Raw genomic sequence first — 27,571 nt, 5'->3', positions numbered from 1 at the left:
ACCCCAATGTCAGCCGTGTAGGCAGGCATTCACATGAAAAAAATGTGTCACCGGAAAATACGATCGATTTCGTTTACAGAAAATAATGAAAGCTAAACTACACGGATACGCTTCACCAAAACATACACAGAGAACACAAATAATAAATTACCGTTATTAATGGAGATAACGCATATATTTCACTGCCACGCGCAACGTCCCAACAATCACTGCTACGGCAACGTCCCAACAGTCACTGCCACGGCAACGTCCCAACAGTCACTGCCACGGCAACATTTCAACAGTCACCGCCACGGCATCTTCCCAACAGACACTGCCACGGCAACGTCCCAACAGACACCGCCACGGCAACGTCGCAACAGACACCGCTACGGCAACGTCCCAACAGACACCGCCACGGCAACGTCCCATTAGTCACCGCCAGAGCAACGTCCCAACAGTCACCGCCACGGCAACGTCCCAACAGTCACTGCCAGGGCAACGTCCCAACAGTCACTGCCACGGCAACGTTCCAACAGTCACTGCCAAGGCAACGTCCCAACAGTCACTGCCACGGCAACGTCCCAACAGTCACTGCCACGGCAACGTCCCAACAGACACCGCCACGGCAACGTCCCAACAGTCACCGCCACGGCAACGTCCCAACAAAAACAACTTTCAAAATGGCAAAGATATAAGCAGCAATGAAAAGGCTTGGTGGGCACAGCATTGGAAAGGCTTGGTGGGCACAGCACTGGAAAGGTTTGGTGGGAAAGCATTGGAAACAACATCCCTTTACACCTGTTTATAAACGCCTGAATAATTAAAAACGAGTTTGTTGTTGATAGATTCACTGGAGTACCTTCTCTATTCATGAATGCAGATATTTTCGTAAATTGATCTTCTTTCTATTCACACTATATTGATATTTTACGTTGCTTAACACCTAGCCATTTCAATCAGGGATCTTAGTCGTAACTTCAATTTTCTTGTATATACGTTACATATGACAAAACATTGGTGTTATTATTTCCTCAACTTTTAATTAATGTTTAATACTGGTTGAAGCTCAATTCATACAAATGTGTAGCAAGATAAAGAAAATGTTAAACTAAGAGCATTTCAAATCACGACTCACATCGACTAAGGGGTGGTATCCAATATGCAACTTAAGTTAATCTTACGGTCATACATCACTGACTTCATTCACTCTATTGGTCAGGTATTAAAAACTGGTAAAAAAAGGGTTTTGTTTAATTAGAATGAAAATGTTTTGTTTTCCTGTCTCATTCAAATATTTAATGAACTTTAAAAGGTGCCAGTTTATGGTACACGAGACACGAACGACATTTTTAAAACGGTAAACAGAAAAATACATTTAGTAACTAGTAATCAACAAAATAAATATGTTTTCAATGAGTATTTTTCCATCAACAACAGAATCAATTTCATCTTAAATGTCTACTTAGGACAGTCTAGAAATGACATCCTTGTACATATTATGAATTTGTTAAGTTTGTTTTGGACACCATTTAACGGTGTAGCATTATAAGCAAGTGCATTTCATCAAAGGACAACATAGACCGGTCGTATGCTTCAGCTTGTCCGAGTTTGTAAACGTAGATATACAACACAGTTTGAATCTTATCGTACGATCAAAACTGTAGTATGCAATATTTATATGGAAAACTACAGAAACAAGCTCAGTAGCCAAAACATTTAAACATAAACCCCGCTTAATGGAGAGTAAACGCCAAAGACATATAACACAAATAAAAAATCACTAACAAGAAACCTGGAACAACAGCACAAATCTCCAAAATCAACACAGTGCGTATATACTATATAAGAACTAGGTGTCTTTTTCAAGGAGTGTTAGGTACCGCACTGGAACGGTCAGTAAATTTAAATTTAATGGGAAAGCCTTTTCGCCATGTTGCCAGTTAGCTACGCCTATGTCATTCATATCTAGGGTAAGGCTCCCGGACATTTTGGATACCGGACGTTTTATGTTTGCTATGCATATGTGAAGTTTTTAATAATCAAACAGTTAAAAGTTCAGTTCAAGAGGCTAAATACTGACGGTTACGACTTCATATAAATTATATCACTGTGCCAGTTGATTGTGCTGGCACTAACGATAACACAGCTAATATATATTAGATTTAAGATTGAAACCTTTGATATGACTGAATAGAGTTGTATTTTTGCATTTTAATTCTGGGTTTCTGGTAATGGGCAAAGACTTAATATTCTCAATATACAAAATCATGCAGTTTCAGTCAACAGGTGGTTCTCTTGAAAGCGATTTCAGCCGACTTCTGGATGATATTCCATGCAAAGTCAATGTCCTCTCGCGTTGTTTAATTCGAACCTCGCGATACAAACCGTAGAAAGAAAACGCCCCTCGATTCTGCCTTGCTGATATGGATTTGTTTCTTGTTGTCAAAAATGTTCTTATACAAAGCTGTGTTCACTTCGTTCGTCGCCTTAAAATAAAAAGGAAATAATTGACCTTACGACAGGATTTGATTGACAGGTCCTATCAGCCAATCAGAATGCAGGGCTGATAAGCCGTGTTGCTATCCGCCATTTTGTCCGTCAAACTGACCGTCATATACATGCGCTGGCAATTCCTCGCCTTTTTAAGTATTATGGTAAAAAGGTGTTGTCGTGGTACTTGTAATTCGGATACAAGGTAGCCAGGCCGACTAAAGATGGCTTCCAATTCGTTCCGTATTCGAAACCAGCGAGTTATTTAGAAAAATACAAGTGCTGTATCAGACTCTGTGGAAGACCTCATCAACAGCTGAACTTGGAAATTTTGAAAGATCGTTCAAAGGCGAAACATCTATACGTCTGTACAAAAGTATTTTTTTGAACAAAACTACTTATTTCAATCCGCTCAAAAATGATTTAATACTGAAATTGTCCGTGCATGACCTAAATAAGTGTTATATATAATATACTATTTTTAAACTATAAACATCGTACATTTATGCTTTGGCTTGTGTTGTCAAATCGGCATTAATGGCCATTTAATATCAGGTTCAACATGGACACGATTGATTTCATTCAAGATAGAGGTATTTTTGTTGATACCGTTATGTAGTTTTTATAAACTGCTTTGCTTTCAAAGTAAATCAGGAAATATCGTACAACTAAATTTTTGTCCGAACCATCGCATGCTTCCGAATCTCATCTACTCGTATGGATCCTATGTAAACAATGGCTTTTGTAGCTGTCATTCCGACACATTTCATAGATTTCTTATTTTCATATCAGCACTTTGTCGACGGGAAATCCAATCAAGAAAACCCTGACCCTCAAGCAGCTACTGTATTTGTCCAGCTCACACCAGCTAGGCCTCCTCCAAAACTCAGATAAATATTTGAGCCACCAAAAAAAAACGAGAACAGATCGGTCTGAATCGTTAAGGTATTATTTTCTGTATAAAACAATTTATTTCACTGTACATTTAAATCAATTATTATGTTCATTAGAACTTGATTCGGCCAAACATGTGCTGTAAAGACTTAGACTTATTATGAATAAAGAACAAGTCAAACATGTACATATTTTCATTGTTATTCTTATATTTTGGGCCATTTACATAAATCTACAATATTTAATGATAGTTCATCCAATGTTCAGAGTCCGGATCACATGCACACTCGATTAATAGTATTCTTAAAGTTGCACTCTCACAGAATTCTAGTTTGACACTTTTTGTCTCAGAATCGTCTTATTTTGGCATTCTTTAAATTAAGACCTAATATATAAATCACAAAGCAAACTTCTCCTAGCCAAAATATGATAAATGCAATCAAATCCTGTGCAAGTTGTCAAAGTGATCAATCTGTGAAAGTGCAGCTTTAACAGTGAAAAATAACTTCTGCTAATGCTATATATTTTAAAATATATTTGCCATTGCAATAAAGAGATATTCACCTACAATATCATACATAAACACCAAAGAAATATCAAAGTTTAAGTAATGTTTGCAAAACAACAATGTATTTAATAAATCTGATATTAAATATGCAACAACTGGTGTTATACTCCAGAACTGAAGCTAACATCATAGAGGTACATCCTTCCAAGAATCCATCAAAACAACATGCTGAACAACTTCAAGAACTCTCTTCAAAAGACCACACTTTCCTGAAATAAATAAAAGATGCCAATATTAAAATAAATCAGTTACATGTATTGTTAAATATTTTAATACTAGCTGTAAATGCTACTGCCTTTGATGTTTGCTTCCTACATGTATATCATAATGAAATATTGACAAGATAATAGCTAATGTTTTGTGGTTGTTGTTTTTCTCTGGACAAATAGTCCATTACTTTTGTACAGCAAAGTAAAACTAAATGTTATAAAAAGCTTTAAAATAGGTCCTACCGATTATTTGTAAAACTTGTCATCACTGGTTTTCTCTTGCGGTTGACATTGCCTGGACTGGCAAATATCATGTGTGTGTGGGGGTGGGGGGTGGGGGGGGCGGTTTCCGGTCTTATGCTAGGTCCCCTGTTGCGGTAGGCTTGTTGAAGACAATAATAAGGGGACTTCCTTATCTCCATCAATCAGAATACTTTAATGGTGTCAACGGTAAATAGCAGGAGACCCTCCACCAGCCTTAACCGGTAAATGGGGGGAGGGTAGTGTGTGTGTGGGTTAGAACCAGCTGCCCGGTCAGCTTAGTTGGTTAGAGCGCCGGGCTAGTGTTCTGGTGGTTGTGAGTTCGAGCCCCACACCGGGGGCAATTTTCCTCCCAGGTCTACTTTTACAGCCAGAGTGTGTGAACATGTTCCACAATTTCTGTAAGAACAAAAATCAAAGCATGTGAATGTTTGAGCAATGCAAAAGTTACAGATTGGTATCACCCACGATTGTCACTTGTCAACTATTACATTATTATTCATAAGGGGGAGTGTTCAATCGCTTAGAACTGAAACTTTTTATGCATAACTCCAATAAACCATTTCTGCTCATACTATAGAATACAAGGTTATACTGTATAGCTGGCATGTAACTGTTATTTAATGTCACTTCCGGGTTCCCCATTCGGGCCATTTATGATTTACTCATATTGTGCGATGATTTAATCTTTAATTCAACAATACTGTAAGAAGGACCGGAGTTATTAAAAGTTAAACTTACCCTTGTTTGCATTTACAGTATGCGTCACACACACGCTTTTCCTTTGTATCGATGTCAATGTTGACAACATGGCGGCTATCCGATTTTCTCTTACTTGGATAGATTTCACCCCGTCAATGTTAGATATCGTCATTTTCTAAAGATATATCGAGCCTTCCGATGTAGCAGCCAGTTACAAATTCCTTTGACTTCTATTTTTTCGCATTGTAATGTCACATTTATGATAATTTGTCAGGAATATCGGAAAGCGAAACGACGCGAGACACTTCCTTGTTTGTTTGACGGACATAGACAGAGTTCGCTCCCTTGAAATCAGGGGGCGTGGCTTAGAAGCCGCTGTCGTAAGGTCAATTCATTCATCAATCTTTAGAAACAATTTTGACAGGTTTATTATTGTTAATAGTAACCATTTACATAGCTCTTCTTCATTATTTCAGCTTTTTTTTCCCGTCGACTTTTTTAACAGAACAATTTGATTAAAAGTTAACCCGTTGTATTAAAATTAAAAATTATTTGAAAGTGGCAGTTGAGCGGGCATGACTTGCAACGTTGAGTGCAAACAATACTCAAATATGGATAAAACATACCTGGTTTAGTAAAATAACTCGCAGTTTTAATGTTTTTATTGTGCAATCGTGTTGACGGTAACAATGTATTTATTTGAAACTTACATGTTTCCCATGAAATCACCACACGGCTGACGATCATTCGAAACGACCATTCGGCTATTGACTAATAAGTAGCCAACGCTCGTCTTTTCCAGCTGATCATTTAGTGACATTCATCGACAAACATTAATAACCGAAACATTGGCTTTGTTACACGTTTGCTAAATTTCACTGGTTACATGTGTAATAAGTTTCGTGTTAATATTTTGAACGATTCTGAGTTATAGCCCCTGATTATGTTTTCGCACGCTGACGATGGCAGCAGTGTTATGAAATTAGATCTTAACGCGAGGTGCTTATTAACCTGTTCCTACCTTTAGGCGGAAGCAGACAATGCTTTTACACACATCATTTAAGATTTCAAATCTTGAATCCTTGGTCAGCAATTCTTCAAAGAACAAGGCAAAGCTTAAGTCCTGAAATTACAATTCACAACTGTTGCATGTTTCAAATACGGAACAAACAAGGTTTTAGTTTCAAATAAAAAAAAAATCCAATCAGCATTTGGCAAAAAGTGTGCAAGAAATGTGTCAAAATTGATCTCTGCTCACACGGCATTTATTTATCTTAAATTAAAAAATAACACTACACTGATGTTGAAGTTGATTGTATGGGTAATTACCTATTATTACGTTTCAATGTTTGAATAGTATAGTTGAATACTCAAAATTTTCTAAAAAGAAACAAACAAGTCAAATGTTCTCAAACTTTAAGATTACCTTAGGACATTTGACCATGGTTTAGTGATATATTTTGGGCATAATAAGAATACATGAAATAAAATTAGCCCTTCTTTGCAGCCAAAAGTCATTAACTTATAATGAACCGATACCCACCTCTTTGGGACCCATATAGTCATTGATTCATATTCTGTTTTTTGAGCAAATCATTATTGTTCAACTAGTAATAATCAATTATTGACAGGTATGTACCCTAAAGCCTCTTTCTGACCTCCAATGTGCGTCTGTCCGTGTAACGTATGTATATTTGTTTTTTCTATATACGAATGTATGCACATATTATTCATCATTCTGATATTAGAGCATTGTGCAGAAAGACTGGCAGATTGCTTTGGGCAATGAGAGGTACGGAAAATTAAGTGAATGGATGGGTGATTGATAATAAAGCTAAAAAAATAATGTCTTTCTTTAACGTTAAGGAGCGGAAATGCTTGACAATATAGAACAGGAACTGAGACGCCTACAGTATACATTAAGGTGTAAATGCGTTTTGTGCCGTGAAGACCAGTAAACCGTACGTAGATTGGAAACCGGCCGGGGAGATGGTGCCCTGTTAAAAAGGTATGTGTGTGAGACCCGGAAAAAACGACAGACTAAAGTAATTATCCCGGAATCAGGAGCCTTACTTCCGGAGCTCAGTAGTGTCGTGTCGTGCATGTTTCATGACAACCATGTCGACCAGCTCGACTTTTAAGACACAACGGATGTAACCAAAATTACAAACTGGTAAATACGATCAGCAACGTCACGTGTACCGCTCAAACAAATTGTGCCATCGATGAGAGAAAATTTGTTTAATAGAGCTGAAATATCTTGTATGACCCAGCCAGATACTCGGGCGCCTGGTGAAACCATCCCAGATCGAAGGCCATTGCAGCGTGTTTTCTACCGGAACGTTGATGGTCAATGGAAAAGTAAATTCCATTTCCAAAGCAAAAAAAGCTAAGAAATTACGCCAGACTCCTTCAACGCCTAAGGTTATCAGTGATATTATCCGCGTCTTTCAAAGTGGAAGGCTCTTTGGTTTTAGATATAGTGATTTGATATTAAAACGGACATAACGAACCTGAATTTCCGGCGACCATGTTTACTTTTCATTTTACTTGTTTTCATGCCGGGTCGGTGTTAATGACAAGTATTTAACTTTTAAAACAAATTAACGATACTTGTTTACCCATACTGATAGAATTACCCGTAAGATCAAAACTGTACGTACATACAAATTCAAACATAAACACCAACAAGGTAATGATGTCAATACAATTTAAGAAAATGGTTTTCTTTCCTAATTTTGCGTACTGGTTACGAAAGTGTCTGCGAGTGTCAGGTGTTCTGCCGGTAAATCATCCCTCGATTTTTTTGTAATTTCCATGGCACAGAAATACAGGGGGTCAAATAGAGAGTTGTAGTCGACGTGTTCACGTTCTCTTAAAATCAGTTCGTTGTTTGAGTTGGATTTCGCCAGTTCAACATCTTGCGCTAGAGGCGTGATGAAATTAATCGACTGTTCCCCAGCCCCTCCGCCTATCTGCCCGTCTTCCCAAATGTATCGACGCTTGTAATTGGAACAAAGCTCTCCTTCCGCTATATTTAAAAAGTGTCTTATCAATTGTTCTACCTCTTCTGTCGTGACAACTCGGAAAATACTACATCCTATTAAAAAAGTCAGCTACTCTTATTCATCCTGATCGTCGTCGCTCATGTCTGATCCCCTGTCCATCTCACCGTTTCTGATGATGCCATCGAACCTAGGAGAGCACTTCTTAAGAACTCAACGTAATGCATTGTTGATTCCACACGAATCATCGCTGTTCTTTCTGGTAAATAACGTTGTCATGTAAACTGGCAGAAACTCAGAATACACGAACAAATTCAAATCAAAGCGCTGAAAGCGCTGCAAGACTGTCGGTGACGTAACTGAAGCAAGCAAACACTACCGCAAAGTTCTTTCAAATGAAACGTGATCAAATGATTTCATACAAATGATGAAAACTCTTTAAGGTAGATGAAGAAGGATAAATGTTATTATAATAAGCACAAATATATTAGCCCTACTTCATCATGTATCCAATGGCCTACAAGATTCTTAATTCAAATTTCCTAATTTTGAACCGCTTTAAATTAGTTAAATGCATATTCATTCTGTTAAAATTGCTTCAATTTATGACGTCGCTTATAACAGTTTCAGTAAGCAATTACATTCCTTCATTTCATTAGGGTCTGTTGAAGCCAATAACTTTAAAATGCAAATACAATACAAACTATACCCAAGATTAAAGGGACATAATAAAAATATAACTTTAAAATGATGCTCTTTCAAGCCTAAAAATGCCTCCCAGAACTCAGAGAGAACAACAGAGTCCACATATCTACAAAATTTGTGCTCGAGTTACTTTCTTTGATATAAAAGTGAAAACAAATCTGCATGGTGCTGTGGCATCATACCATGAAAAAAAATAATATCTTTAAAATTTGTTTTCTAGTTTGTTTTTATTATAAAAGTGTTAATAAATCTGCATGGTGCTGAAGAAAAAAACTAACGTCTTAAATTTCAAACCTGCAGCATTAATTAGCTTGCCATGTTGTCAAGAATATCTGGACAATTGAATGAAATATGCATGGACCGAAATGACAGCTGGTTTTTCATTGACAAAAGATGCCTTTGAGGCAGTTTTAAGATTATGCTATTCAAAGTATGAGGGTAGTTGGTACAGTTTTCACTCATATTCAGATGATGGCTGATATTTGCTGATAAACATGTATCCTCTTAGCAGCAGGGAATAAGTAAATGACATAGTTTTAATGACCAATATTGGAGATGTGACCTTGACCTCCAAATCCAAAGGGGTCATCTGCTGGTCACCCCAAACCTAAATTTCAAGTTTGAAGGCCGTGGGTGCAGACTTTGTCGAGTTGTCACACAGGCAAGCTTTTTGCGTTCAATGGTCTGTGACAAATCAATAGGGCTCACCTACTGGTCAGGCCCAACCCCAAAGTCAAGTTGTTCAAGGGCCATGGGTGCAGACTTTGTCCAGTCATTATTAGTACAACCTTTTAGCATTCAAGGTCACTGTGACCTTAACTTCTGACCCAATGACCCCTTAAATCAATAGGATCTTCTAATAGTCAGACTTAGCCTCCATGTTGAGTTTGAGGGCCATAGGTGCAGGCATTGTCAACTTATCAGTCAGATGTATGGTTTGACACCTTCCTGTTCAAGGTCACTGTGACCTTTGACCATATTACCCCTAAAATCAAAAGGGGTCATCTACTGGTTAAACCAAACTTTCATGTCAAGTTTGACAATAGGTCTAGGAATTGTAGAGTTATCACCTGGAAAAGCTTTGGTGTACTGTCAGACAGACGGACGTAGCGGCCAACATGTGCAAAGCAATATACTCCTCTTCTTTGAAAGGGGCATAATAAATTGAAATTGATTAAATATTTTTGTTTATTATGTTAATTAACTTACACTACATACAACAAGTACCATTTTGATATTTTCGAATGCTCATTTGGGCATGTACATGGGTTTTGATCTGACTATGAACATGAAACTACATAGTGATGTTCCCTCCTATCAATTCTAAATTTAAATAACAATGAGAAAAAAAGAATGTTTTCACTGCACCATGAATAAATATGTCAAACAAAATAAATGTCAAGTTATTCAAGATTAATTTAACACTGTTCTTTTGATGATTTCCCTGCATTCCTGACTGCAGGTTTTTCCCATCTTCCCACACAGTTATTTCATATTGGCCTTACAAGGTCAGATCTTGAGTTGGGTCTTCATTGCTGGACACTATCTCTTTATCTCCACAGAAAACACACTGGTGCAAGTTTCACTGCAACAACTGCAAAAAAAAGTTATATTATATTCTAACTGAACTCTGCATCAATATTCAATTATTTTTTATTGGATTTAGGAAATGTCTTTGTTTTAAAGGGTTCATATAAATTAATGCATTTTTTTCAATTTAATGCATTATCATGCTGGACTCTTTGACATTGATGGTTAAAACAAAGAAGGCATATGATTTGTGTACAGATTAAACATTATTCATTATAAATGTGTTCTTTAATTAATAGACAAGTGGCAACAATTTCCCCAGTTAAAAAAGCTTACATTATGATTTGTATATCTGCAGATTAATCATTTGCATTTCTTTTGCTTTGATCATTTAAGTCAAATGAGTTAGACATGATATTACAGATAATGCATTAAAATAAGAAATATATTTTTGGGCATCAATCTATATATAGTGTGTGCCTTCAATCTAGAAATAAATTTCTTCTCAACAGATGCTAAATTATAATAATATATAAACCAAGAGTTTGATTATGACATACCTGCCTAGTTAGTGGTCTCCATAACTGCTCAGAAATGCTCCATATGACAAACTAAGTGCTGGTGTATGGCTGGGTAATAGTGCTGCTCCAACCAATAGCGCAATTCTTCCTACAGGTGGACCAGCTCCTCAATATGGTTTCTGTCATGGCAGTGATAACAGTATGTAACATGCCCTTTTCTTCTTTCCAGAGAATGAATCTTCCAATCTAAATTACAAATTTAAGAACAAATATATACATATGCATGTATGTAATGTTGTTAAAAACAAACCATTTAGATGCCACAAAACTATAAGATTTTAGGTGAAAATTGAGCCAAATCAAAACATTTAGTCATTCAAAGCTGCACTCTCACAGATTTACTGTTTTTACAACTTTTGTATTTTTTGTCTTGGAATGACCTATTTTTTTGCTAAAATATCTGCAAACCAGTGATATAAGACTACTGACAAAATATTAGATTGCAGACTTCCATATTTCAGGTCGAAAACAAAGGTTTTATGGCTTAAAGCGTTACTAACGGTTTAAGAAAAATGCATAAAACATTTTGAACTTAAATATAAACATTTTCTGACAAATTTATTGTCAGCAATCTTATATGAATGGTTAACATGCATTTTCACATAAATTGGCTCGTTCCAAGACAAAAAATTAATAAAGTAGTCAAAACGTTCAATCTGTGAGAGTGCTGCACTCTCAGTCACAGATAGAAGGTTTTGACAACTTCTTTTACTTTTTGGCTTGAAATAAGCTAATGAAAAGCAGTATGAAAACTGATGAAATAAGACTGCTGACAAAAGATAAGATCATGTTTTTTATATTTACATTTGTAACTATTGGTTTTATGGTTAAAAGCATTACTAACGCTTTACTAATAATGAGTCTTTTTTGACTGAATTAATATAAGAAAGCAGCGATCCCCTTTTTCCAGTTGTCTGTTATGTCCAGTGTTCAGAAATTCGCATAAAATAATTCATTACAAGACCAAGAAATAAAAAAAAGAGTTGGTAAAACAGACAATCTGTGAGAGTGCAGCTTAAACATATGATATGCATTATCAGCCAAGTGCAGACCTACTCACATCCTGGCTACACAACCAGTACATTCATCAGCTTTACTGATTCGAACCAGGCACATTTATATTGGTAGACTAGCATTTTACCATTCTGTGCTGGCCAGTAAAGTTCTCATTTGAATTAGAATTCAAAATGTATATACCTTTGTTCATTTTTTTGCCAACTCTGTTTCAACTGAACTTCCTAAATGAATGAGAAGTTTCAAAAAATAATTACAATATCTCAGTAAATACCTGCATTTATGCGTTTCTTGTGCAATCTGTCAGCTTTGGTAGGCTCAGGTTTCATTTTGTCCACCTCAATACTTGTAATACTTGTAATCTTCTAGTCTGATGTACTGCCATCCAATTTTTAAGTCAGGTCAGGCAGCCATTTCAGCTTTGTTCCAGTTGATTGTATCAGATGATGTTAACAATACTAGCCTTGTATCCAGGCACTTCTCAATCTGAAAGTTTACAAAAGAACATGGCCTGTAATATTTAATAAAAAAATCATAAATGTTTACTCCTGGATGATGGGTTCTAAAGTAAACCTTTGAGAAAAGATGCTACTGGTATGGTGCTTGAACCCACGACCATGTGAACACTTGCATGGAGATCTGTCAAACTGAGGTAACTGGGTAACTGATTTTTAGGCAGCTCCCAGCTTGGCTCTACAATTGACAGGTGCATTATACATTATAGAGACAATAAATCAAACACTTGAAGCACTAGTCCAAATAACTTAACTGATCTTTTTACAAATTTTGAAATGGCATATCCTTCACATACAATTTTTTTGTACCAAAAGTGGGTAGCTATTCCGATTGGGATTCCGGGTCAGATAATTATATATATATCTTAAATATGAGTTATGTACACAAAAAATAAAAGCTGACGAATTATTATGAGTTTGATGAGTGTTTTTCTTCATTTCATACTGTCAAAACATAATGATAAAAACTGTTATACATGAAGATCACCTGCAAGGCTGCGGTGCATAGATTTACATAGATGTAAAATGGTTGTGTTTAAATGCATTAAATGCTTGTTTTGTGAAAAAAATCTTTGCACTTAAATGGTATTAACTAAAATACGAATATAAACCTTTAATATCTATTTCAAACATATAATACTTATCTAACTACGATTTCAATATCTTTCAACCCCCAACCTGTTTTGCACAAACCCGATTAGACGTAAGGGATTGGAAGAATCCCATATAACACGTCTATTTTTTTAGACTATTGTTCTTTTTTGATGGTTGAGACGTTTCAGGTTAAACAACAATTAAAAATGCGAAATAATTTTAGTGAATAATCAACTCTGAATTGAAAGTAACATGAAGATGTTGTAGTGAAGGATTTGCCATATATATATATATATCTATACATTTTTTTTAATCGTAAAAAGAGTCCGTCAACGTACAAATATTTAGACTAAGAGATGTAGATCAGCTAGATGTACCTTCTAGTCCAAATAATTGTACGTTGACAGATTTTTTTTACAATTTTTGAAACAGCAAATCCTTCATGTACAAATTGTTTTGTACGAAAAGTGGGTAGTTATTCCGATCGGGATTCCGGGTTAAAGCATATTGCATCTATAACATATCATAAAAACAAGAAATATTACCAGATAATGTTATTTTATATAAATTCCGTAACCAAAAAGTAATATCAAGCAAATAATTATGAGTTTGATGGTTTTTTCTTCATTTCATTCTGTCAAAACATAACAATATATACATGAAGGGCACCTGCAAGGCTGCAGTTCACAATTTTACAACAATCGGAACATTTCGGCCATCAATAGTAACAACTCGCCATCTTCGGTAAGCTTCGAGATAGTCAATCCCTGTTGGATACTGGCTGAGGTGTTCAGATTGTTCGGCCAAGGCCGAGTTGTTACCATTGTATTATCTCGAAGCTTGTCGGAGGTGGCCGAATTATTACGATTGGGTCAAGTTGTTCCACTTGGCATAATTGTTGTCTGTGTCAGTCAACTGTCCTTTTAATGAAAAGGTAAATAATGTGTTTTAATGCATTAAATGCTTGTTTTTTTGCAAAATAGCTTTGCACTTCCATGGTAAAATATGAATATAAATCTTTACTTTATTATCCATTTCAACCATAAAATACTTCACTTAATACAATTTCAATATTTTCCAAACACCCCCGCTTTTTGCACAAAACCGTTTAGACGTTAGGGATTGGAAGAATCCCGTATAACACGTCTATTATTTCAGACTAATGTACATGTACCTTCGTGTCCAAAATCGATCAATTCCTGGCAGCTCATTTCTGGATTGTCTCCATCTAAATTTAACATTTTTAGACGCATACATTGATGCCATTTTTGCTTCGATTGATGTTAAAGCAATAGCACTAAATACAGGTCGGTTATTTTGTAGAAGAACGTGTTTGAAGTAACATTCAATTTCATTTCCGCATAATCGCCGCCATATTGTGTATGACTTTAAAAACTACACCCTATAGTCCAAAAGAACAATAGGCATAACGTTGACACACTGTGATAGGTATATTCCAAATAATTTACTCAAACAAATGCAATAGTTCGATTGCTGCTGAAAAAAAATCATTTGAAACAAAAAAGCTATTTCACAAAATATTACATGACATGAACTCTTTAACCGCGTATGATTTATTTCCTAATAGCTTTCATTCATAAAAAAGTTCTTTGCCGGGGTTTGCCGGGTCAGTTTTGAATGCCGGGATATGTGTGACGTCACACGGGGTGCAAACATGTGGTGTAGCTGACTATTGGATGTAGGGTAAAATGACTTCGTATGTAAATGCTATACTTTCATTATTTTGTTCAATAAAACTCACCAAATTGCAACGGTACAACTATACTAAGAGTAACACGCAATGTTTGTCATAAAAAGGCAATAACGCGTTAAATACACATACGCAGGTACTTGACGCCCCACATTCACGTAAGTAGTTCTGTTGCTACGCAGGTGGTGTGTATTAATATATTCATGTTCAATATGTCGTGTCAGGCGACTACCCAGCTAACACAATAACGTTGTGACAACGTTGTGACAACGTTATCACTAACGTTGTCATAACGTTGTGCACAACGTTGTATACAACGTTATAATGTATGGTTTTTTAAACGTTGTGACAACGTTATGACACAACATTCCCACAACGTTGTGACAACGTTGTTACAACATTCCCACAACGTTGCGTACAACGTTAATATAACATTCCCTCAACGTTGTGTACAACGTTAAAATGTATGGTTTTTTTAACGTTGTGACAACGTTAAGAGACAACATTAAATGAAAGGTTTGATTCCTGGCCTGGGTTTCTCCGGTTATCTTACAGTTTACACGCATTTTTAGTCAATTAATAACTAATGTACAATCGTTATAAAAGAAATAAAATAGAAATCTATAAGTACACTTTTGTCTTTATTTATTTCCTGAGAATGAGAAAAATGACAAACAATATATGCGAACTAGAACCATCACAGAATGTAACATTATGGGACAAGAATGAAAGCATTTTGAAAAGGGGGAGGCGCAGTGTGAAGGAATATTTTCAAGTCTACTGGTATTCGGTGACCAGCAATCAAAATTAACATTAAGATCTATGGAGAAAGCTAGCTCAATTGTGGGTCAGATACCTGAAATTCATTAACATAACATGTGGACAAACAAATAACAGAGTGATTACAATCCACATTTTTTTACATGTCCCATCATATTATCATGAAAATACCCAACAGAAACTCCAAATTATTCTTCTAAATAATCAAGTTAAGTAAAATATTAATTATTATTCTTTTGGTATGTTACAAGTTTCAAAAACATTTCTCACTTCAAATGTTCACATTTTAAAATATGTCAATAATATTTTGGAATTACAGCAAAATTCCTTTTCAGTGTCAAAGCACAAAACTGAAATAAAATCTTTCAGCACTCTCATACACATCTGCAAATTTTCACTCTGGTACTGGATTCTCTTCCATAGCATCCATGTTGAGTTTCTGAAACATATAAATTAATCTCAAATGAAAAAATAAACAATTTTTAGCAATTAGTTTTGTTCAGAGGGATTCATGCATGTTCCAAATTTAGCAACATTAATATTGATTTAAACAAAGGAAAACCATCAAGAACGTTTTTTTTACAGTTTAATTCCTGGATTTATATCAAGTAAGCATAACAATTCAAACAAAAATGGTGCTAAACGATACTAACTAAATATAATTTTAACTTTTCCTGGCATGAAATAATTATTTTCATCTAAGCCTTGGTCGTTTTGTTACTCAAACTGTCATTCATAGCAATGTTTAGTGATCATGCCATAATAATAGGAAAGAAATACAATAAACCCTGACTTACAAAGTTACATAAACCTGTTCAACATATTAAAGCTTGTTAAATGGGTGGGTGGGGAAATATCAACAACTCATTCAACTGTTACAAAGTATTAAACAATCAAATATTCATTCACATTATTTATTTCTGAAAACATACCTGCGTGATGCTTGTCTGTGTGCTGTACTTGAATAATGATTAAGCCGATAAATGCAGCTTATGCTTTCTATTTTGCGAGTCTATTAAGTCTTCCTTTGTTTTCGCTTTCCGATTTAACGCGCACGCCAATAACAGATAGAGCTAGGTAGAGTATCAGATTCGAATTAATCAATATCGCATGTACTGCAACCAAATCATATCTTTAAGGGATTAATATGCATAAACAAAAATAAATGATTTTATTCAAGAGTAATTAATACATTATTTGAAAATATCAAAACTCCAGATTCGAAACTATGTCTATATATAAACACAACGTTCGTGCAACGTTGTCACAACGTTGCGAGGACTTGTAAAAAAATGTTTTCTTCACAACGTTAATTCAACGTTGTAATAACGTTATTTTGTAACCAAACTTTGAAATTATTTTTTTTAATTGCAAATCATTTCTTATGCTATCATTTATATTATATAAGCATTTTATGGACTATATGAACGAATTTAAACTATACAAAATAATTGTAAAATCGTTTCTTAACGTTGTCCCAACGTTGCCACAACGTTGTACAACAACATAACATTTGTACAACATTGGCACAACGTTGTACTAACGTTATGTGTTAGCTGGGTAGTCGCGTTTCTGAAATACCGCTCTCTAAAGACTGTCGGCTTGCAGCCGACAGTCTAAAAATCACCATTGTCATGTTCGAATACCAACTCGTACGCGTAATAACGTCGTTCAGTGTACAATTGACGCCCTTGAATTAAACCGATGTTGCTGTTGTTATGATGATTGATGTATGATTGCACATTGAATTGCCCAGTCTGCCTCTGTGGCGGTGGTTGTTGCTACTGCCGGTGCTGATGTTGTGTAGATGGCTGCTGGAATAGTTGCTCATGCCGCTGAATGTTATTAAATTTATTCTCTCTTATAAGAAAGGTTTTTCTTTTAAAGTAAGTTTCAGATAGGTTATAGCTAACACTCATAATACTCATATGTATATAAATTATGGACTCCTTGGCTTGTTCCAGTATAATTCATTTTAGAAAGAAGGATGTATGCGTTATTTATCAAATGCTGATGCTTTAACGTATTAATTGCATCTAATATTTAATTTTAAAATATATAAAAACAAATTATGTAGTCATCTTAAAACAGTTTTACAAAGTACAACGAGTATCAGGATGATTATAAATAAATGACAAGTGGCTCCAAGAGGGGTTTATGTTGTCAGGTTTATCCGAGCATGGACGAATAATTACTATTTCGTATAAAGATAACTACTTAAGTTCAGTATCCTATTTTATGATTTCAATGTTCAAATCGACAGTGGTTTAAGTATATTTTTATAAAAAAAAATCACCATCCCATGAAATTTAGCTGAGTTTACCGTTTGTCGGATAATGAACAATAAAACTTTATCTCAGGTTTTTAAGATTGTTTTTCAAAAGTTTTATACTTTTCAGGTCTGTGAAGCTCCTTGTTTCTCTTATAAATAATTCAGAATACGTTATCTAAAGAACATGTATCAAAGAGCTTCCATGTCAAATTGAATTTGTTTAAATCCATAAATAATATTCTTTATTCATAACCACTTTAAAGTGAGCCTATGAAAATATTAGGTTGCAAATTGGATTTAATCTTTTGAAGGATGAATTATTTTATTTACGAAAGATATGTTCTGTTCAATAAACGTTATTAAGGTTGATTGTCCGCTTTGTGTTTCAGCATGTTTATTGCCAATTTAGCACAGCCCAGACTAGCCTTTGAGGCAGACTGGTCAGTGCACATCAGCATGGTCATATTTATACACTGATTGAATAGCTTGGTGGTCAATAATCAAAACTATTTACTCTGGTCCAGAAAGGACGTGACTCTGAGGCATACCCGGACCGAAAGCAAATGGTTTTGATTATTGACAGACAAACCATTCAGTATGTTTTTGGTATATGACATAACAGAATATATTAGAAAAAGCATTCACGCATAATTTTGGTCTTCAAGCTGAACATTTAACAACCACTAGCAATTATTACTGTAAATTATATTTATGAGGGATTTCCCTTGTTATGAGGTAAAATGTAAACAACACCTGTCTTAAAACACAAAAACCGTGCACAACACAGTTTGTTTTAAAATGAAACAGTATTGATGTATAAACGTTGTTGTTTTTTATTTCCGTTCGTACTTTTTATTACTTAAAAAGGAGTTATATATGACTGTTTGTCATCGTTTATCTACAAACATTGTAAGGCTACTAAAGCAATATTTTTTTACAAATAACCCTACAATGAGAAAAATTTACGAAAAAGAAAACTCGGAACTCGGAACAGTTACTATTCTAATTAATACAGCTAATACTTTTGACCGTTGATATATATATATATATATATATATATATATATATATATATATATATATATATATATATATATATAGTATATAAACATATAAATTAATAAAATTATTTGCTGGGTAAAGCAAGCTTTGAAATCTAAGATCGTGGCAAAAGAGGGCCAGCTGTGGCAGGTGAACCACGAAATCCATAAAATGGAAATGCTCCCGGTTGTCATAGCACAAATGTGTAAGGATTGAATATTATTGTTGTATTGTCTGTTGGTGCTTTCGTATCAGTCGGAGATTGAGACTATTGTCTTTGGATATTTATATATATATATATATTATAGGAACGTATCCAAGGCGTTGTTCACTCTTCGCTCAATAAACCGCAAATTACCCGGGCAAGTGGGGGGGGTACCTGTTGTAATCACGGCCCCCAGGTCCGGGGAAAAGCGGGGATTTTGACTTTCGGTCCAACCAATCCCGGCTTAGATCTCTGCCCTGCGGGGATTAACTGATGGTAAAATCCCCGCTAAATGCCCCCGCACCCAAGGGACTTTAGGTTAGGCCCATTACACGCTATATTTTGCGCGAAGACAAAACCACCGCATTCAAGCGGCACTGCGGGCCCAACTGAAAGGTAAAAACACGGCCCATTTCTTCGGCTATCCCCGGTATGCCCTCGGACCTGGGGGAGGGGCGTGGTTACAATTGACTGGTGCATTAATTAACCTAAATATTAACTTATGTTGACTGGTAACCTTAAGCTGTTTATATATTGAAAGGTTTGCTGGCTACTTTCCTGCCAAATATATAAAAACAAATATATAACCATTGTATACAAACAAGTGTTTCATTTTTATATTCGCGTTTTTCAACTAAAATTCAACAGGACGTTAAATGAAATATTAAATTTGAAGGCCAACAAAAGGTTTTGGTTATAATATTCTGCGGGAAAATGTTTACATTGCCTTTTCTTTTTTCATAAAACCTTTCAAATGATATGACCGATATTCACTTACATCGGCATTTCATCCGCATCAGCATGGGCAAGAAAGCTGGAATCTGTAGCAAGTATGTCGGTTATCAGATATCGATCCTTAACCCTGATAAGATGCATTGCATAAAAACTTTCACAGAATTAAATAAATCAGCAAACGTGTTATGTCGAAATGTGTCTCTGTTATGGTTTACTTAACGATATATTATGTTTAAATCGCTGATTTACATTGTATTGTTAGACAAAGTTCGTCTTACCAAAAAGCGCTTGCTGGGTAACTAACTCGCATCCATTTTTAGAGGTTGAAAACAAACGAATCAATAAGCTAATCAAATATATTTCATTAAAATTGTAACTTTGAGAATGAGAACATTGACATATTGGACGTAACTTTAATAACGTGGTATAACTGGCATTTATGAAAATAAAATGGAAAACCTAAACCGGCAACATGTATGAAACTGTACATTGAAAGCATAGCTGTTTGAATATAATCATGTTTTGCTTATCTGAAACACAAATGTCAGTAGTTATCAATTATCATGTATAAATATAGCGTTGTATTACTCGCTGATAGAGGTCAGTCCAACCGTGTGAAGTACACCAATAATACTGCATATGGGCGTCGGTATGAACTGTAGTTATGTCCAAACAATATGTTGAATATTAAAACTCCACAGAACAACTCATAGCTTGGCATACACATTGTAGATCTGTTAATAAAGTGCTTTCTCTTGCTCTACAATCTGTGCAGAATTTACCTCGATTCCCTTTAACTGGCTTTTTTTCTGGACATATGAACATTGAACCAGCAAGTGCTGCATCGACATGAAGCCACATATCTTCGTTTGTGCCTGCAAAGATGTATCTATATCATGATACATCGACATTTTAATGCTTTGACTTTAATCTGACAAACATATGTATAACCAGATCGTTGTTTCAAAACAGATATTGGGTTCTAAATTTGTGGCAGCAAGCATAGGCATAAACAGATCTTTGTTTTCACGCTCGTGGCCACAAGCATAAGCACAAACAAGTTTGTTTTTCTTTAAGTTCCTCGTCACAAAGAAAGGCAAGAAAAGATATTGGGAGAAATGTTTAGTTAGTTAGGATTATCATCATATTACATGGTTTATAGTTTTGAAGCGGAAAGGTAATTCTCAAACAGAAATGCATTATCATAACATTCGTTTCACTTCAGACACTTGTCTTGAATTCTAATAAAACGTATCTACTCTCATTGATCTAAGCGATAATCTATATCAAAATTATCAAAATCAATGACTGTTATTTCGCAAACATTGATCAACAAAACCTAAATATATTGAAAAACATACGATGGATCTTAAATGTGTTGCCATTAAAAATGCCAGTCTTTGGCAAATTTAACAACGCAACCTTGCTGCTCAACAATCGAACTATGTGTTTACCATTTTGTTCTGGCTGAATTAATCAGACACATATACAACAAATGTTTTTTGCAGTTGAACATTACTAGGCGCGTATCCAGGCATATGCACTTATGCCAATGCGTAATGTTCGTCTGAAAAGTGGAAAAACGTTTGAAATTAATAACGGTGTCTTTACGCTTTCTTTTGCTTAAACAATGATGTATACATCATGACTAGTTTATCTCCCTACTAAACAAATCACGAGCGTTTAATCAACGCCGAGCAAGTCGTTGATATCTTTGCTCGAAAAGAAGAACGCCGTCTGGCTCTGTTGTTTAAGATTTAAATTGCTATTGACTTCCGAATCACCATGTGTGCATTATTGATTTTACATAGTGTAGTTTGTTTTCTTTGGCAAGGCAAACATTGTCAAAAAAGTATGTTAACGTGAGCAGCTTATGAGACTTCACTATATTATTCGATAAAAAAGGTTTGTATTAGTTTGCTACAAAAATAACAAGCATTCAAGTCGTACGCTTATGACAATCAAAATGTCAAAATGACACTTAAATATAGCAAATATATGGGGGGGGGGGGGGTAAATGTTCTAAGCCCACTTATTGCCGTTCTGCTCGTGTCACAGAAACGCTGCTTATACTTGGCGTTCACTTCCACGTAACGTTTTGGTGAAAATTCGTCGTTTGCCCACGAATTACATCTAGATACATTAGGATAAAACATGACTTCATAGGATAAAACATGACTTCATAGGATAAAACATGACTTCATAAGATACAAACATGACTTCATAAGATACAAACATGACTTCATAGGATAAAACATGACTTCATAAGATACAAACATGACTTCATCAGATACAAACATGACTTCATAAGATACAAACATGACTTCATCAGATACAAACATGACTTCATCAGATACAAACATGACTTCATAGGATACAAACATGACTTCATAGAATACAAACATGACTTCATAGGATACAAACATGACTTCATCAGATACAAACATGACTTCATCAGATACAAACATGACTTCATAAGATACAAACATGACTTCATCAGATACAAACATGACTTCATCAGATACAAACATGACTTCATCAGATACAAACATGACTTCATAAAATACAAACATGACTTTTTTCTTAAAAGTATTTTAAGCACACGTATATTTACGCCAATTTTAAACTTTTCTATGATTGACTTACAAACTTGTCCCAGCTCATGCAAGTCACCAAAGGCACATAAAGAGGTCGTGCCGAGCGTAGCCAATACCTGTGGAAAAGAATACAGTGAACATTGTTTATAATTGTACTGTTTTGAAGTATGTGGAACAATAGGTTATAATCATAATAAGAATATCAGAGGTGCATAACACTAATACAGATATATTTAGCTCAGTTGACTCCGATGGTTTTTCGATTGACGATGTCAATAATCCAGAATTCAATCAAAGCGCGAGGCGCTGAAAGACTATCTGCGGGCAAATATGTGAGAGTTACAAATTTTATTTGAACTATGGGAATGGTTGAAGAGCACATAAATAAAAGTGAAAAATGTGCCGACAGCGCTTGTGCCAACACTGGGCGAAGAAACAAACATATCTATATCTTTATTGCGTCTTGTGTCATTTTGTTTTGTAAATGTCACTTCAATCGTCGTAATCCCCCATTCCCATGTATTTAGTGTTACAATGCATGCCCCATTTCAATCGTTTCTAAAGGTTTTTCGTTGCTTTGATTAGCATTTGTATGGTTTCGACGTCATTCTGTTAAACATAGATCGCATTTAAACAAATAAATGGGTTAAAACGACATGAATAGAAGTAGTTCTTTGGAGTTTGTGGTCTTAAGACTACCTGCGCGCATGCCCATTAAAATCAAGCCATATCTTATCTTAAATGTTACTGGTACGAAAAGGTGTGTTAGCCTTTTCTGAACTGTATGCCACAAATTTGGACATATCGTCCAATCTTCGACTACATCACATTCAGCCTTCTTGCTTCTGATAATGCATTTTTTCTAGCCGATATTAGAGCAATTAAAGTAGACTCACATGCTGTATTCTGCAAAATGAACGTTATGTTAATTAGGATAATAGTTGCATGTTACATCTAACGAAGCATCGGACAAGAATGAAACCATAATTCAATATCACAGACTGTCAATATCAAGATATCCAAATAAATAAAAACCTCGTGAAGACGCATTATATTAAACCATTGCAAAAAGCAAAATAAAATATTCGAGGAACGGTTTAGCCCTGCCGCAGTCCTTAATTACAAACATCAGTTTAATGAATTCATGGTCAAAGTCATTATCTAATATCCTTATTTATAGAACAGTATAGACTGTGCTGTCATATGCAATTATATAATGTATAGAGGAACAATAAAGATAAACTCTGCTATCAATCAAGAGAGCAAATATGTGACCAACTTTGTCCAGAATCTTGATGATTCCTCTATTAATAAAGTCACCTCCTATTAAAGATGTCTCTAAACAATATAAAATTAATGCCACTATATATTAAATTGTATGGAAAAATATTCCTGGCAATGGGCAATTTGAATAAAAAACTGCACATACATTTTCATCGATAATTTCATAGTTATACCTGTAAGCATCCTCCACCAAATTTGATGTCACCCTTGCTGGAGTAGAGAAAATGCTCAGGAAGCCCTAACATTTTAGCCAACCAATCCATAACGATGACCTCCAACTCCACACCAGCAGGACTCATGCTCTGGGGTGGTATTCATTTACTATTTAAAGCTGCACTCTCACAGATTGAAGGTTTAGACACGATGAATTTTGAAGATTTAGAGGTGTTGGGGAACGCTAACCCTCTCACATTTTAAAGAAATGTTAGTTTGGTGACTTGTGAAGAGGAGAGTCTAACTACATGAATTGTGTAAACCTTTTCTCTTTAAAGCTCACTTGAACTGCAGGCGTATTCACGGTGGCGAACCCACGTGACTTATCTGGTAAAGTGCACGGCAACAAATGTCAACAAGTCTCGATTCAGGTAAGGTTTTTAAAGATAACTTTCTTAATATTTGGAGAACTTTTGTGAAATAAAGACCATAAACCCCGCATTTAAGAGCTCTATCGACGGTAATAAAGAACTTTCTCTAATATCCTAAAGTTTTCCTGAAAATCTTGACCAACTGATTTCTCAGAGTTGAAATCTAACACGGCTTTTGACAAATCTATCGGTTCACCTCATGTAAGCCGTAAATAATTCATACAAAAATCTTATTTTAAGAAAGTTTTATGTATTTTATAGTTTTCAGCGTGTATTGTTTAACTTCTAGTTATTTCAAAGGCGAAAATGAACTAAAACCAAATTGATAAAGTACACGGACATTTGAGGATGATAAAGTACACGGCCATTTTAGTTTGTGTTTGAAAGTAGAGTGCGGTTTACAAACTAATCGTTATATAAGCATTTTCTATTCGTGAAGTCAGAATGTATAGTGTTTAGTTTTTATTTAAGTTGTATCAATAAATTTTGCATTATAACGCACACCTAAATAACTAAATATTTAGCAATCATATTTAATGAGGAGTTGAAAGATAGTCTATAGAATAATTTTAGAGAAAGTCTGCCATTATAAGTTTGATTTCTTTTAAATATGCAGATCAATACAGGATCATACATACATTTCTTCAAAAATCAGATAGTTTTACTTATAAATTATAATCTGGACTGAGGGCGAATAAAACATCTCTGTAGTTAGCGGCCCGTTTGTGGTTCTATAAATTTCATGAATGTTCCTATTTTGATCTGATATAAAACAATAAAATAGGCACATCACAATTAGTTTATATATATATTTCCACATTTAAAGCATATTGTTTATACCTTTCAGGTAACGCTGAATCTTTTATTTGGTTCAGTCTGAACAAAACTTATCTGATCTACATCAGTAAAACTGCGGTCGTTCGAACAATACAGACAGGAATTCATTGTAAAGATGGAGGCTCGGAGTTAGATGGGAAACAGCAAGGAGGAATGAGAGCACACTATATTACCAACTTACAGGCTAGGACTAAGACTTGAACATTTAGATTAGAGCTGAGCATGGAACATTAGAATGTTCTAGACTAAAGGCTTAAATGTGATTACAAAATAATTGTGTTTCAAAGCTTGCTGAATTATATAAGATACATGCAGTTAAGAGTTTATAGGACATCAATGGGAAAATGACAACAATGCATCTCTAAACATTGTGAAAATGTTTTATGCCCAATCCGTTTTTATACTAATTTTACACTGCAATTTTTTCAGTACTGTAAGACAAACGAACATTTTGAAAGAGCACCATTTGGTAACAGTACGTTTTGCTATTTATCTTAATAAAATGTTAAACTCATCAAAACGTTTTTTAACTCGGCAACATACTGGAATGCACTTCTAACTAGACCATTGTGATCTTTCAATGTGTCCTGATTAGGTGTGTTTCGCCTTAACGTGCCTGCTGAGTCCAGATTTGAACTTGCTGAGCGACACTGTAGACATTTGTGAAGTGTCATACCCCTGTGTCTAGTAGATATCTGGTCACTGAGATTGGTCGTGTCACCCAATTTGAACCCACACACACCACAGGTTAGATTCAATTGGTTGCTTTCGCGTCTTTCGTGTATCTTCAAGTCTTGCAAGGGCAGTTTTGCCACACTATTTGCAAACGTGCAACTTTCTCTCGCCGTGATTGCTGCACCTATAAAAAAGACATGTACTGTCCCAAGTTAGCGAGAAATGCTGGCAATGTCAGTACTTGAATATAATTTATAAAAAAAAACACTATATTACTGCCACGCAATGAGTGTTTGATCGTGAAATCGGCACCATAAAACTGAACGACCATGTCCACTGAAACATGGATCACATTATTATGTGAAAAACGCAACCCCTAAAAAACGTTGAAAACACAGTCAGACGACGGCAAATCTTAACCCCTACACGAGGGGAGTCATAATAAAAGTATAACTGTTAGTATATTCTTATTTCTCGGCGAAAAAATAAAGCCAAAAACTAACCTGTGTCTGTGTAAACACTTTCCCGCAAAAACGATGGCAATCGACCAGAATGCCTTCTATCGTGGTCTACTAGATGTTGTTTTTTTTTATTTTGAAATGCCGTTCCGCATTCTTTGCATAAAGTCGGAGTCTTCATATTCTGAAATGAAACAAATATCACAAAATTATAAGTCTTTCAAATCAGCTAGCAATCGAAGACATTAAAAGTACAAGAACACTTTTCTTTCTCAAAATTGACAAAATGAAGAGTTATTAAGCAGTTATGTGTTACTGTTTACCATGTATAATGGATACAAACACGTTTTACATATACGATACGAAAATGAAGTGGAACACCCTTTACAAAAACTTCAAGCCCTTTATATGTCAATTTCGAATAAATTGTTAAAATACGGGACTGAATTTTAGTGTGATAACACATGTTTCCATGATTCATGAAAATGAGCCCATCATTTAGGCGACTCCGTCGGTCTAACTGTTAAAACGCGTTCATCCTTCCATTGCCACTCCATTACAATGCGTCTTTTCAAACATGGAGAAATGTTCAATAATGAATTTGAAGAATAGAAATAATAAATATATTTATAATAACTCGTTTTAGCACCAGTCAGTGAAATAATGAGTATATACACTGAAGGTTGTTAACGACCGTGTACTTTATCAAACCTAAAATGTCCGTTTACTTTATCAATTTGGTTTTAGTTCATTTTCGCCTTTGAAATAACTGTAAGAAGTTCAACAATACACGCTGAAAACTTTAAAATACATAAAATTTGCTTAAAATATTTTTTTTTGTATGAATTATTTACGGCTAACATGAAGTAAAGCGATAGATTTGTCAAAAGCCGTGTACTTTGCCTTAGATTTCAACTCTGAGAAATCAGTTGGTCAAGATTTTCAGGAAAACTTTAGGATATTAGAGAAAGTTCTTTATTACCGTGGATAGAGCTATTAAATGCGGGGTTTATGGTCTTTATTTCACAAATATTCGCCAAATATTAAGAAATTTATCTTTAAAAACCTTACCTGAATCGAGACTTGTTGACATTTGTTGCCGTGCACTTTACCAAATAAGTCACGTGGGTTCTCCACCGTGGTATTGCTTGTGACAGTGTAATAAACCGAGAATTAAATAAACCGCTACTTCCGCTATGTACATATTACGGTCCAAGAAAATATTGCATTCCAGTGATTTTAATCTTAAATTTGACTACGGTGCTCATTTATATATTTTTGACCCGTTATATGAAAGTGTATGCGCCTTCCGGTGCAATGTATTATGTATATAACGATTGTTT

The 27,571-nt window shown here is 35.1% G+C and overlaps 3 long non-coding RNA genes across 3 annotated transcripts; 1 reads left to right on the top strand and 2 right to left on the bottom strand.

Annotated features, from left to right (window-relative positions):
• The first annotated feature begins 2,682 nt into the window (after nt 1-2,682).
• Nucleotides 2,683-4,293, top strand: LOC128241576 (uncharacterized). Its single transcript, XR_008262404.1, has 3 exons — nt 2,683-2,848; nt 3,265-3,417; nt 4,047-4,293. It is a non-coding gene; the product is annotated as an uncharacterized LOC128241576 (long non-coding RNA).
• LOC128241575 (uncharacterized) lies at nt 3,887-5,399 on the bottom strand. Its single transcript, XR_008262403.1, has 3 exons — nt 5,146-5,399; nt 4,387-4,803; nt 3,887-4,143 (listed from the first exon to the last, which is right to left on the bottom strand). It is a non-coding gene; the product is annotated as an uncharacterized LOC128241575 (long non-coding RNA).
• A 19,697-nt stretch (nt 5,400-25,096) lies between these two features.
• Nucleotides 25,097-27,363, bottom strand: LOC128239827 (uncharacterized). Its single transcript, XR_008261938.1, has 3 exons — nt 27,300-27,363; nt 26,274-26,412; nt 25,097-25,954 (listed from the first exon to the last, which is right to left on the bottom strand). It is a non-coding gene; the product is annotated as an uncharacterized LOC128239827 (long non-coding RNA).
• Between the last annotated feature and the right edge of the window lie 208 nt (nt 27,364-27,571).

Source organism: Mya arenaria, chromosome 7 (assembly GCF_026914265.1).
Source record: "Mya arenaria isolate MELC-2E11 chromosome 7, ASM2691426v1".
In the NCBI taxonomy this organism is placed as follows: domain Eukaryota; kingdom Metazoa; phylum Mollusca; class Bivalvia; order Myida; family Myidae; genus Mya; species Mya arenaria.
This window is presented reverse-complemented; position numbering and strand designations above follow the sequence as displayed.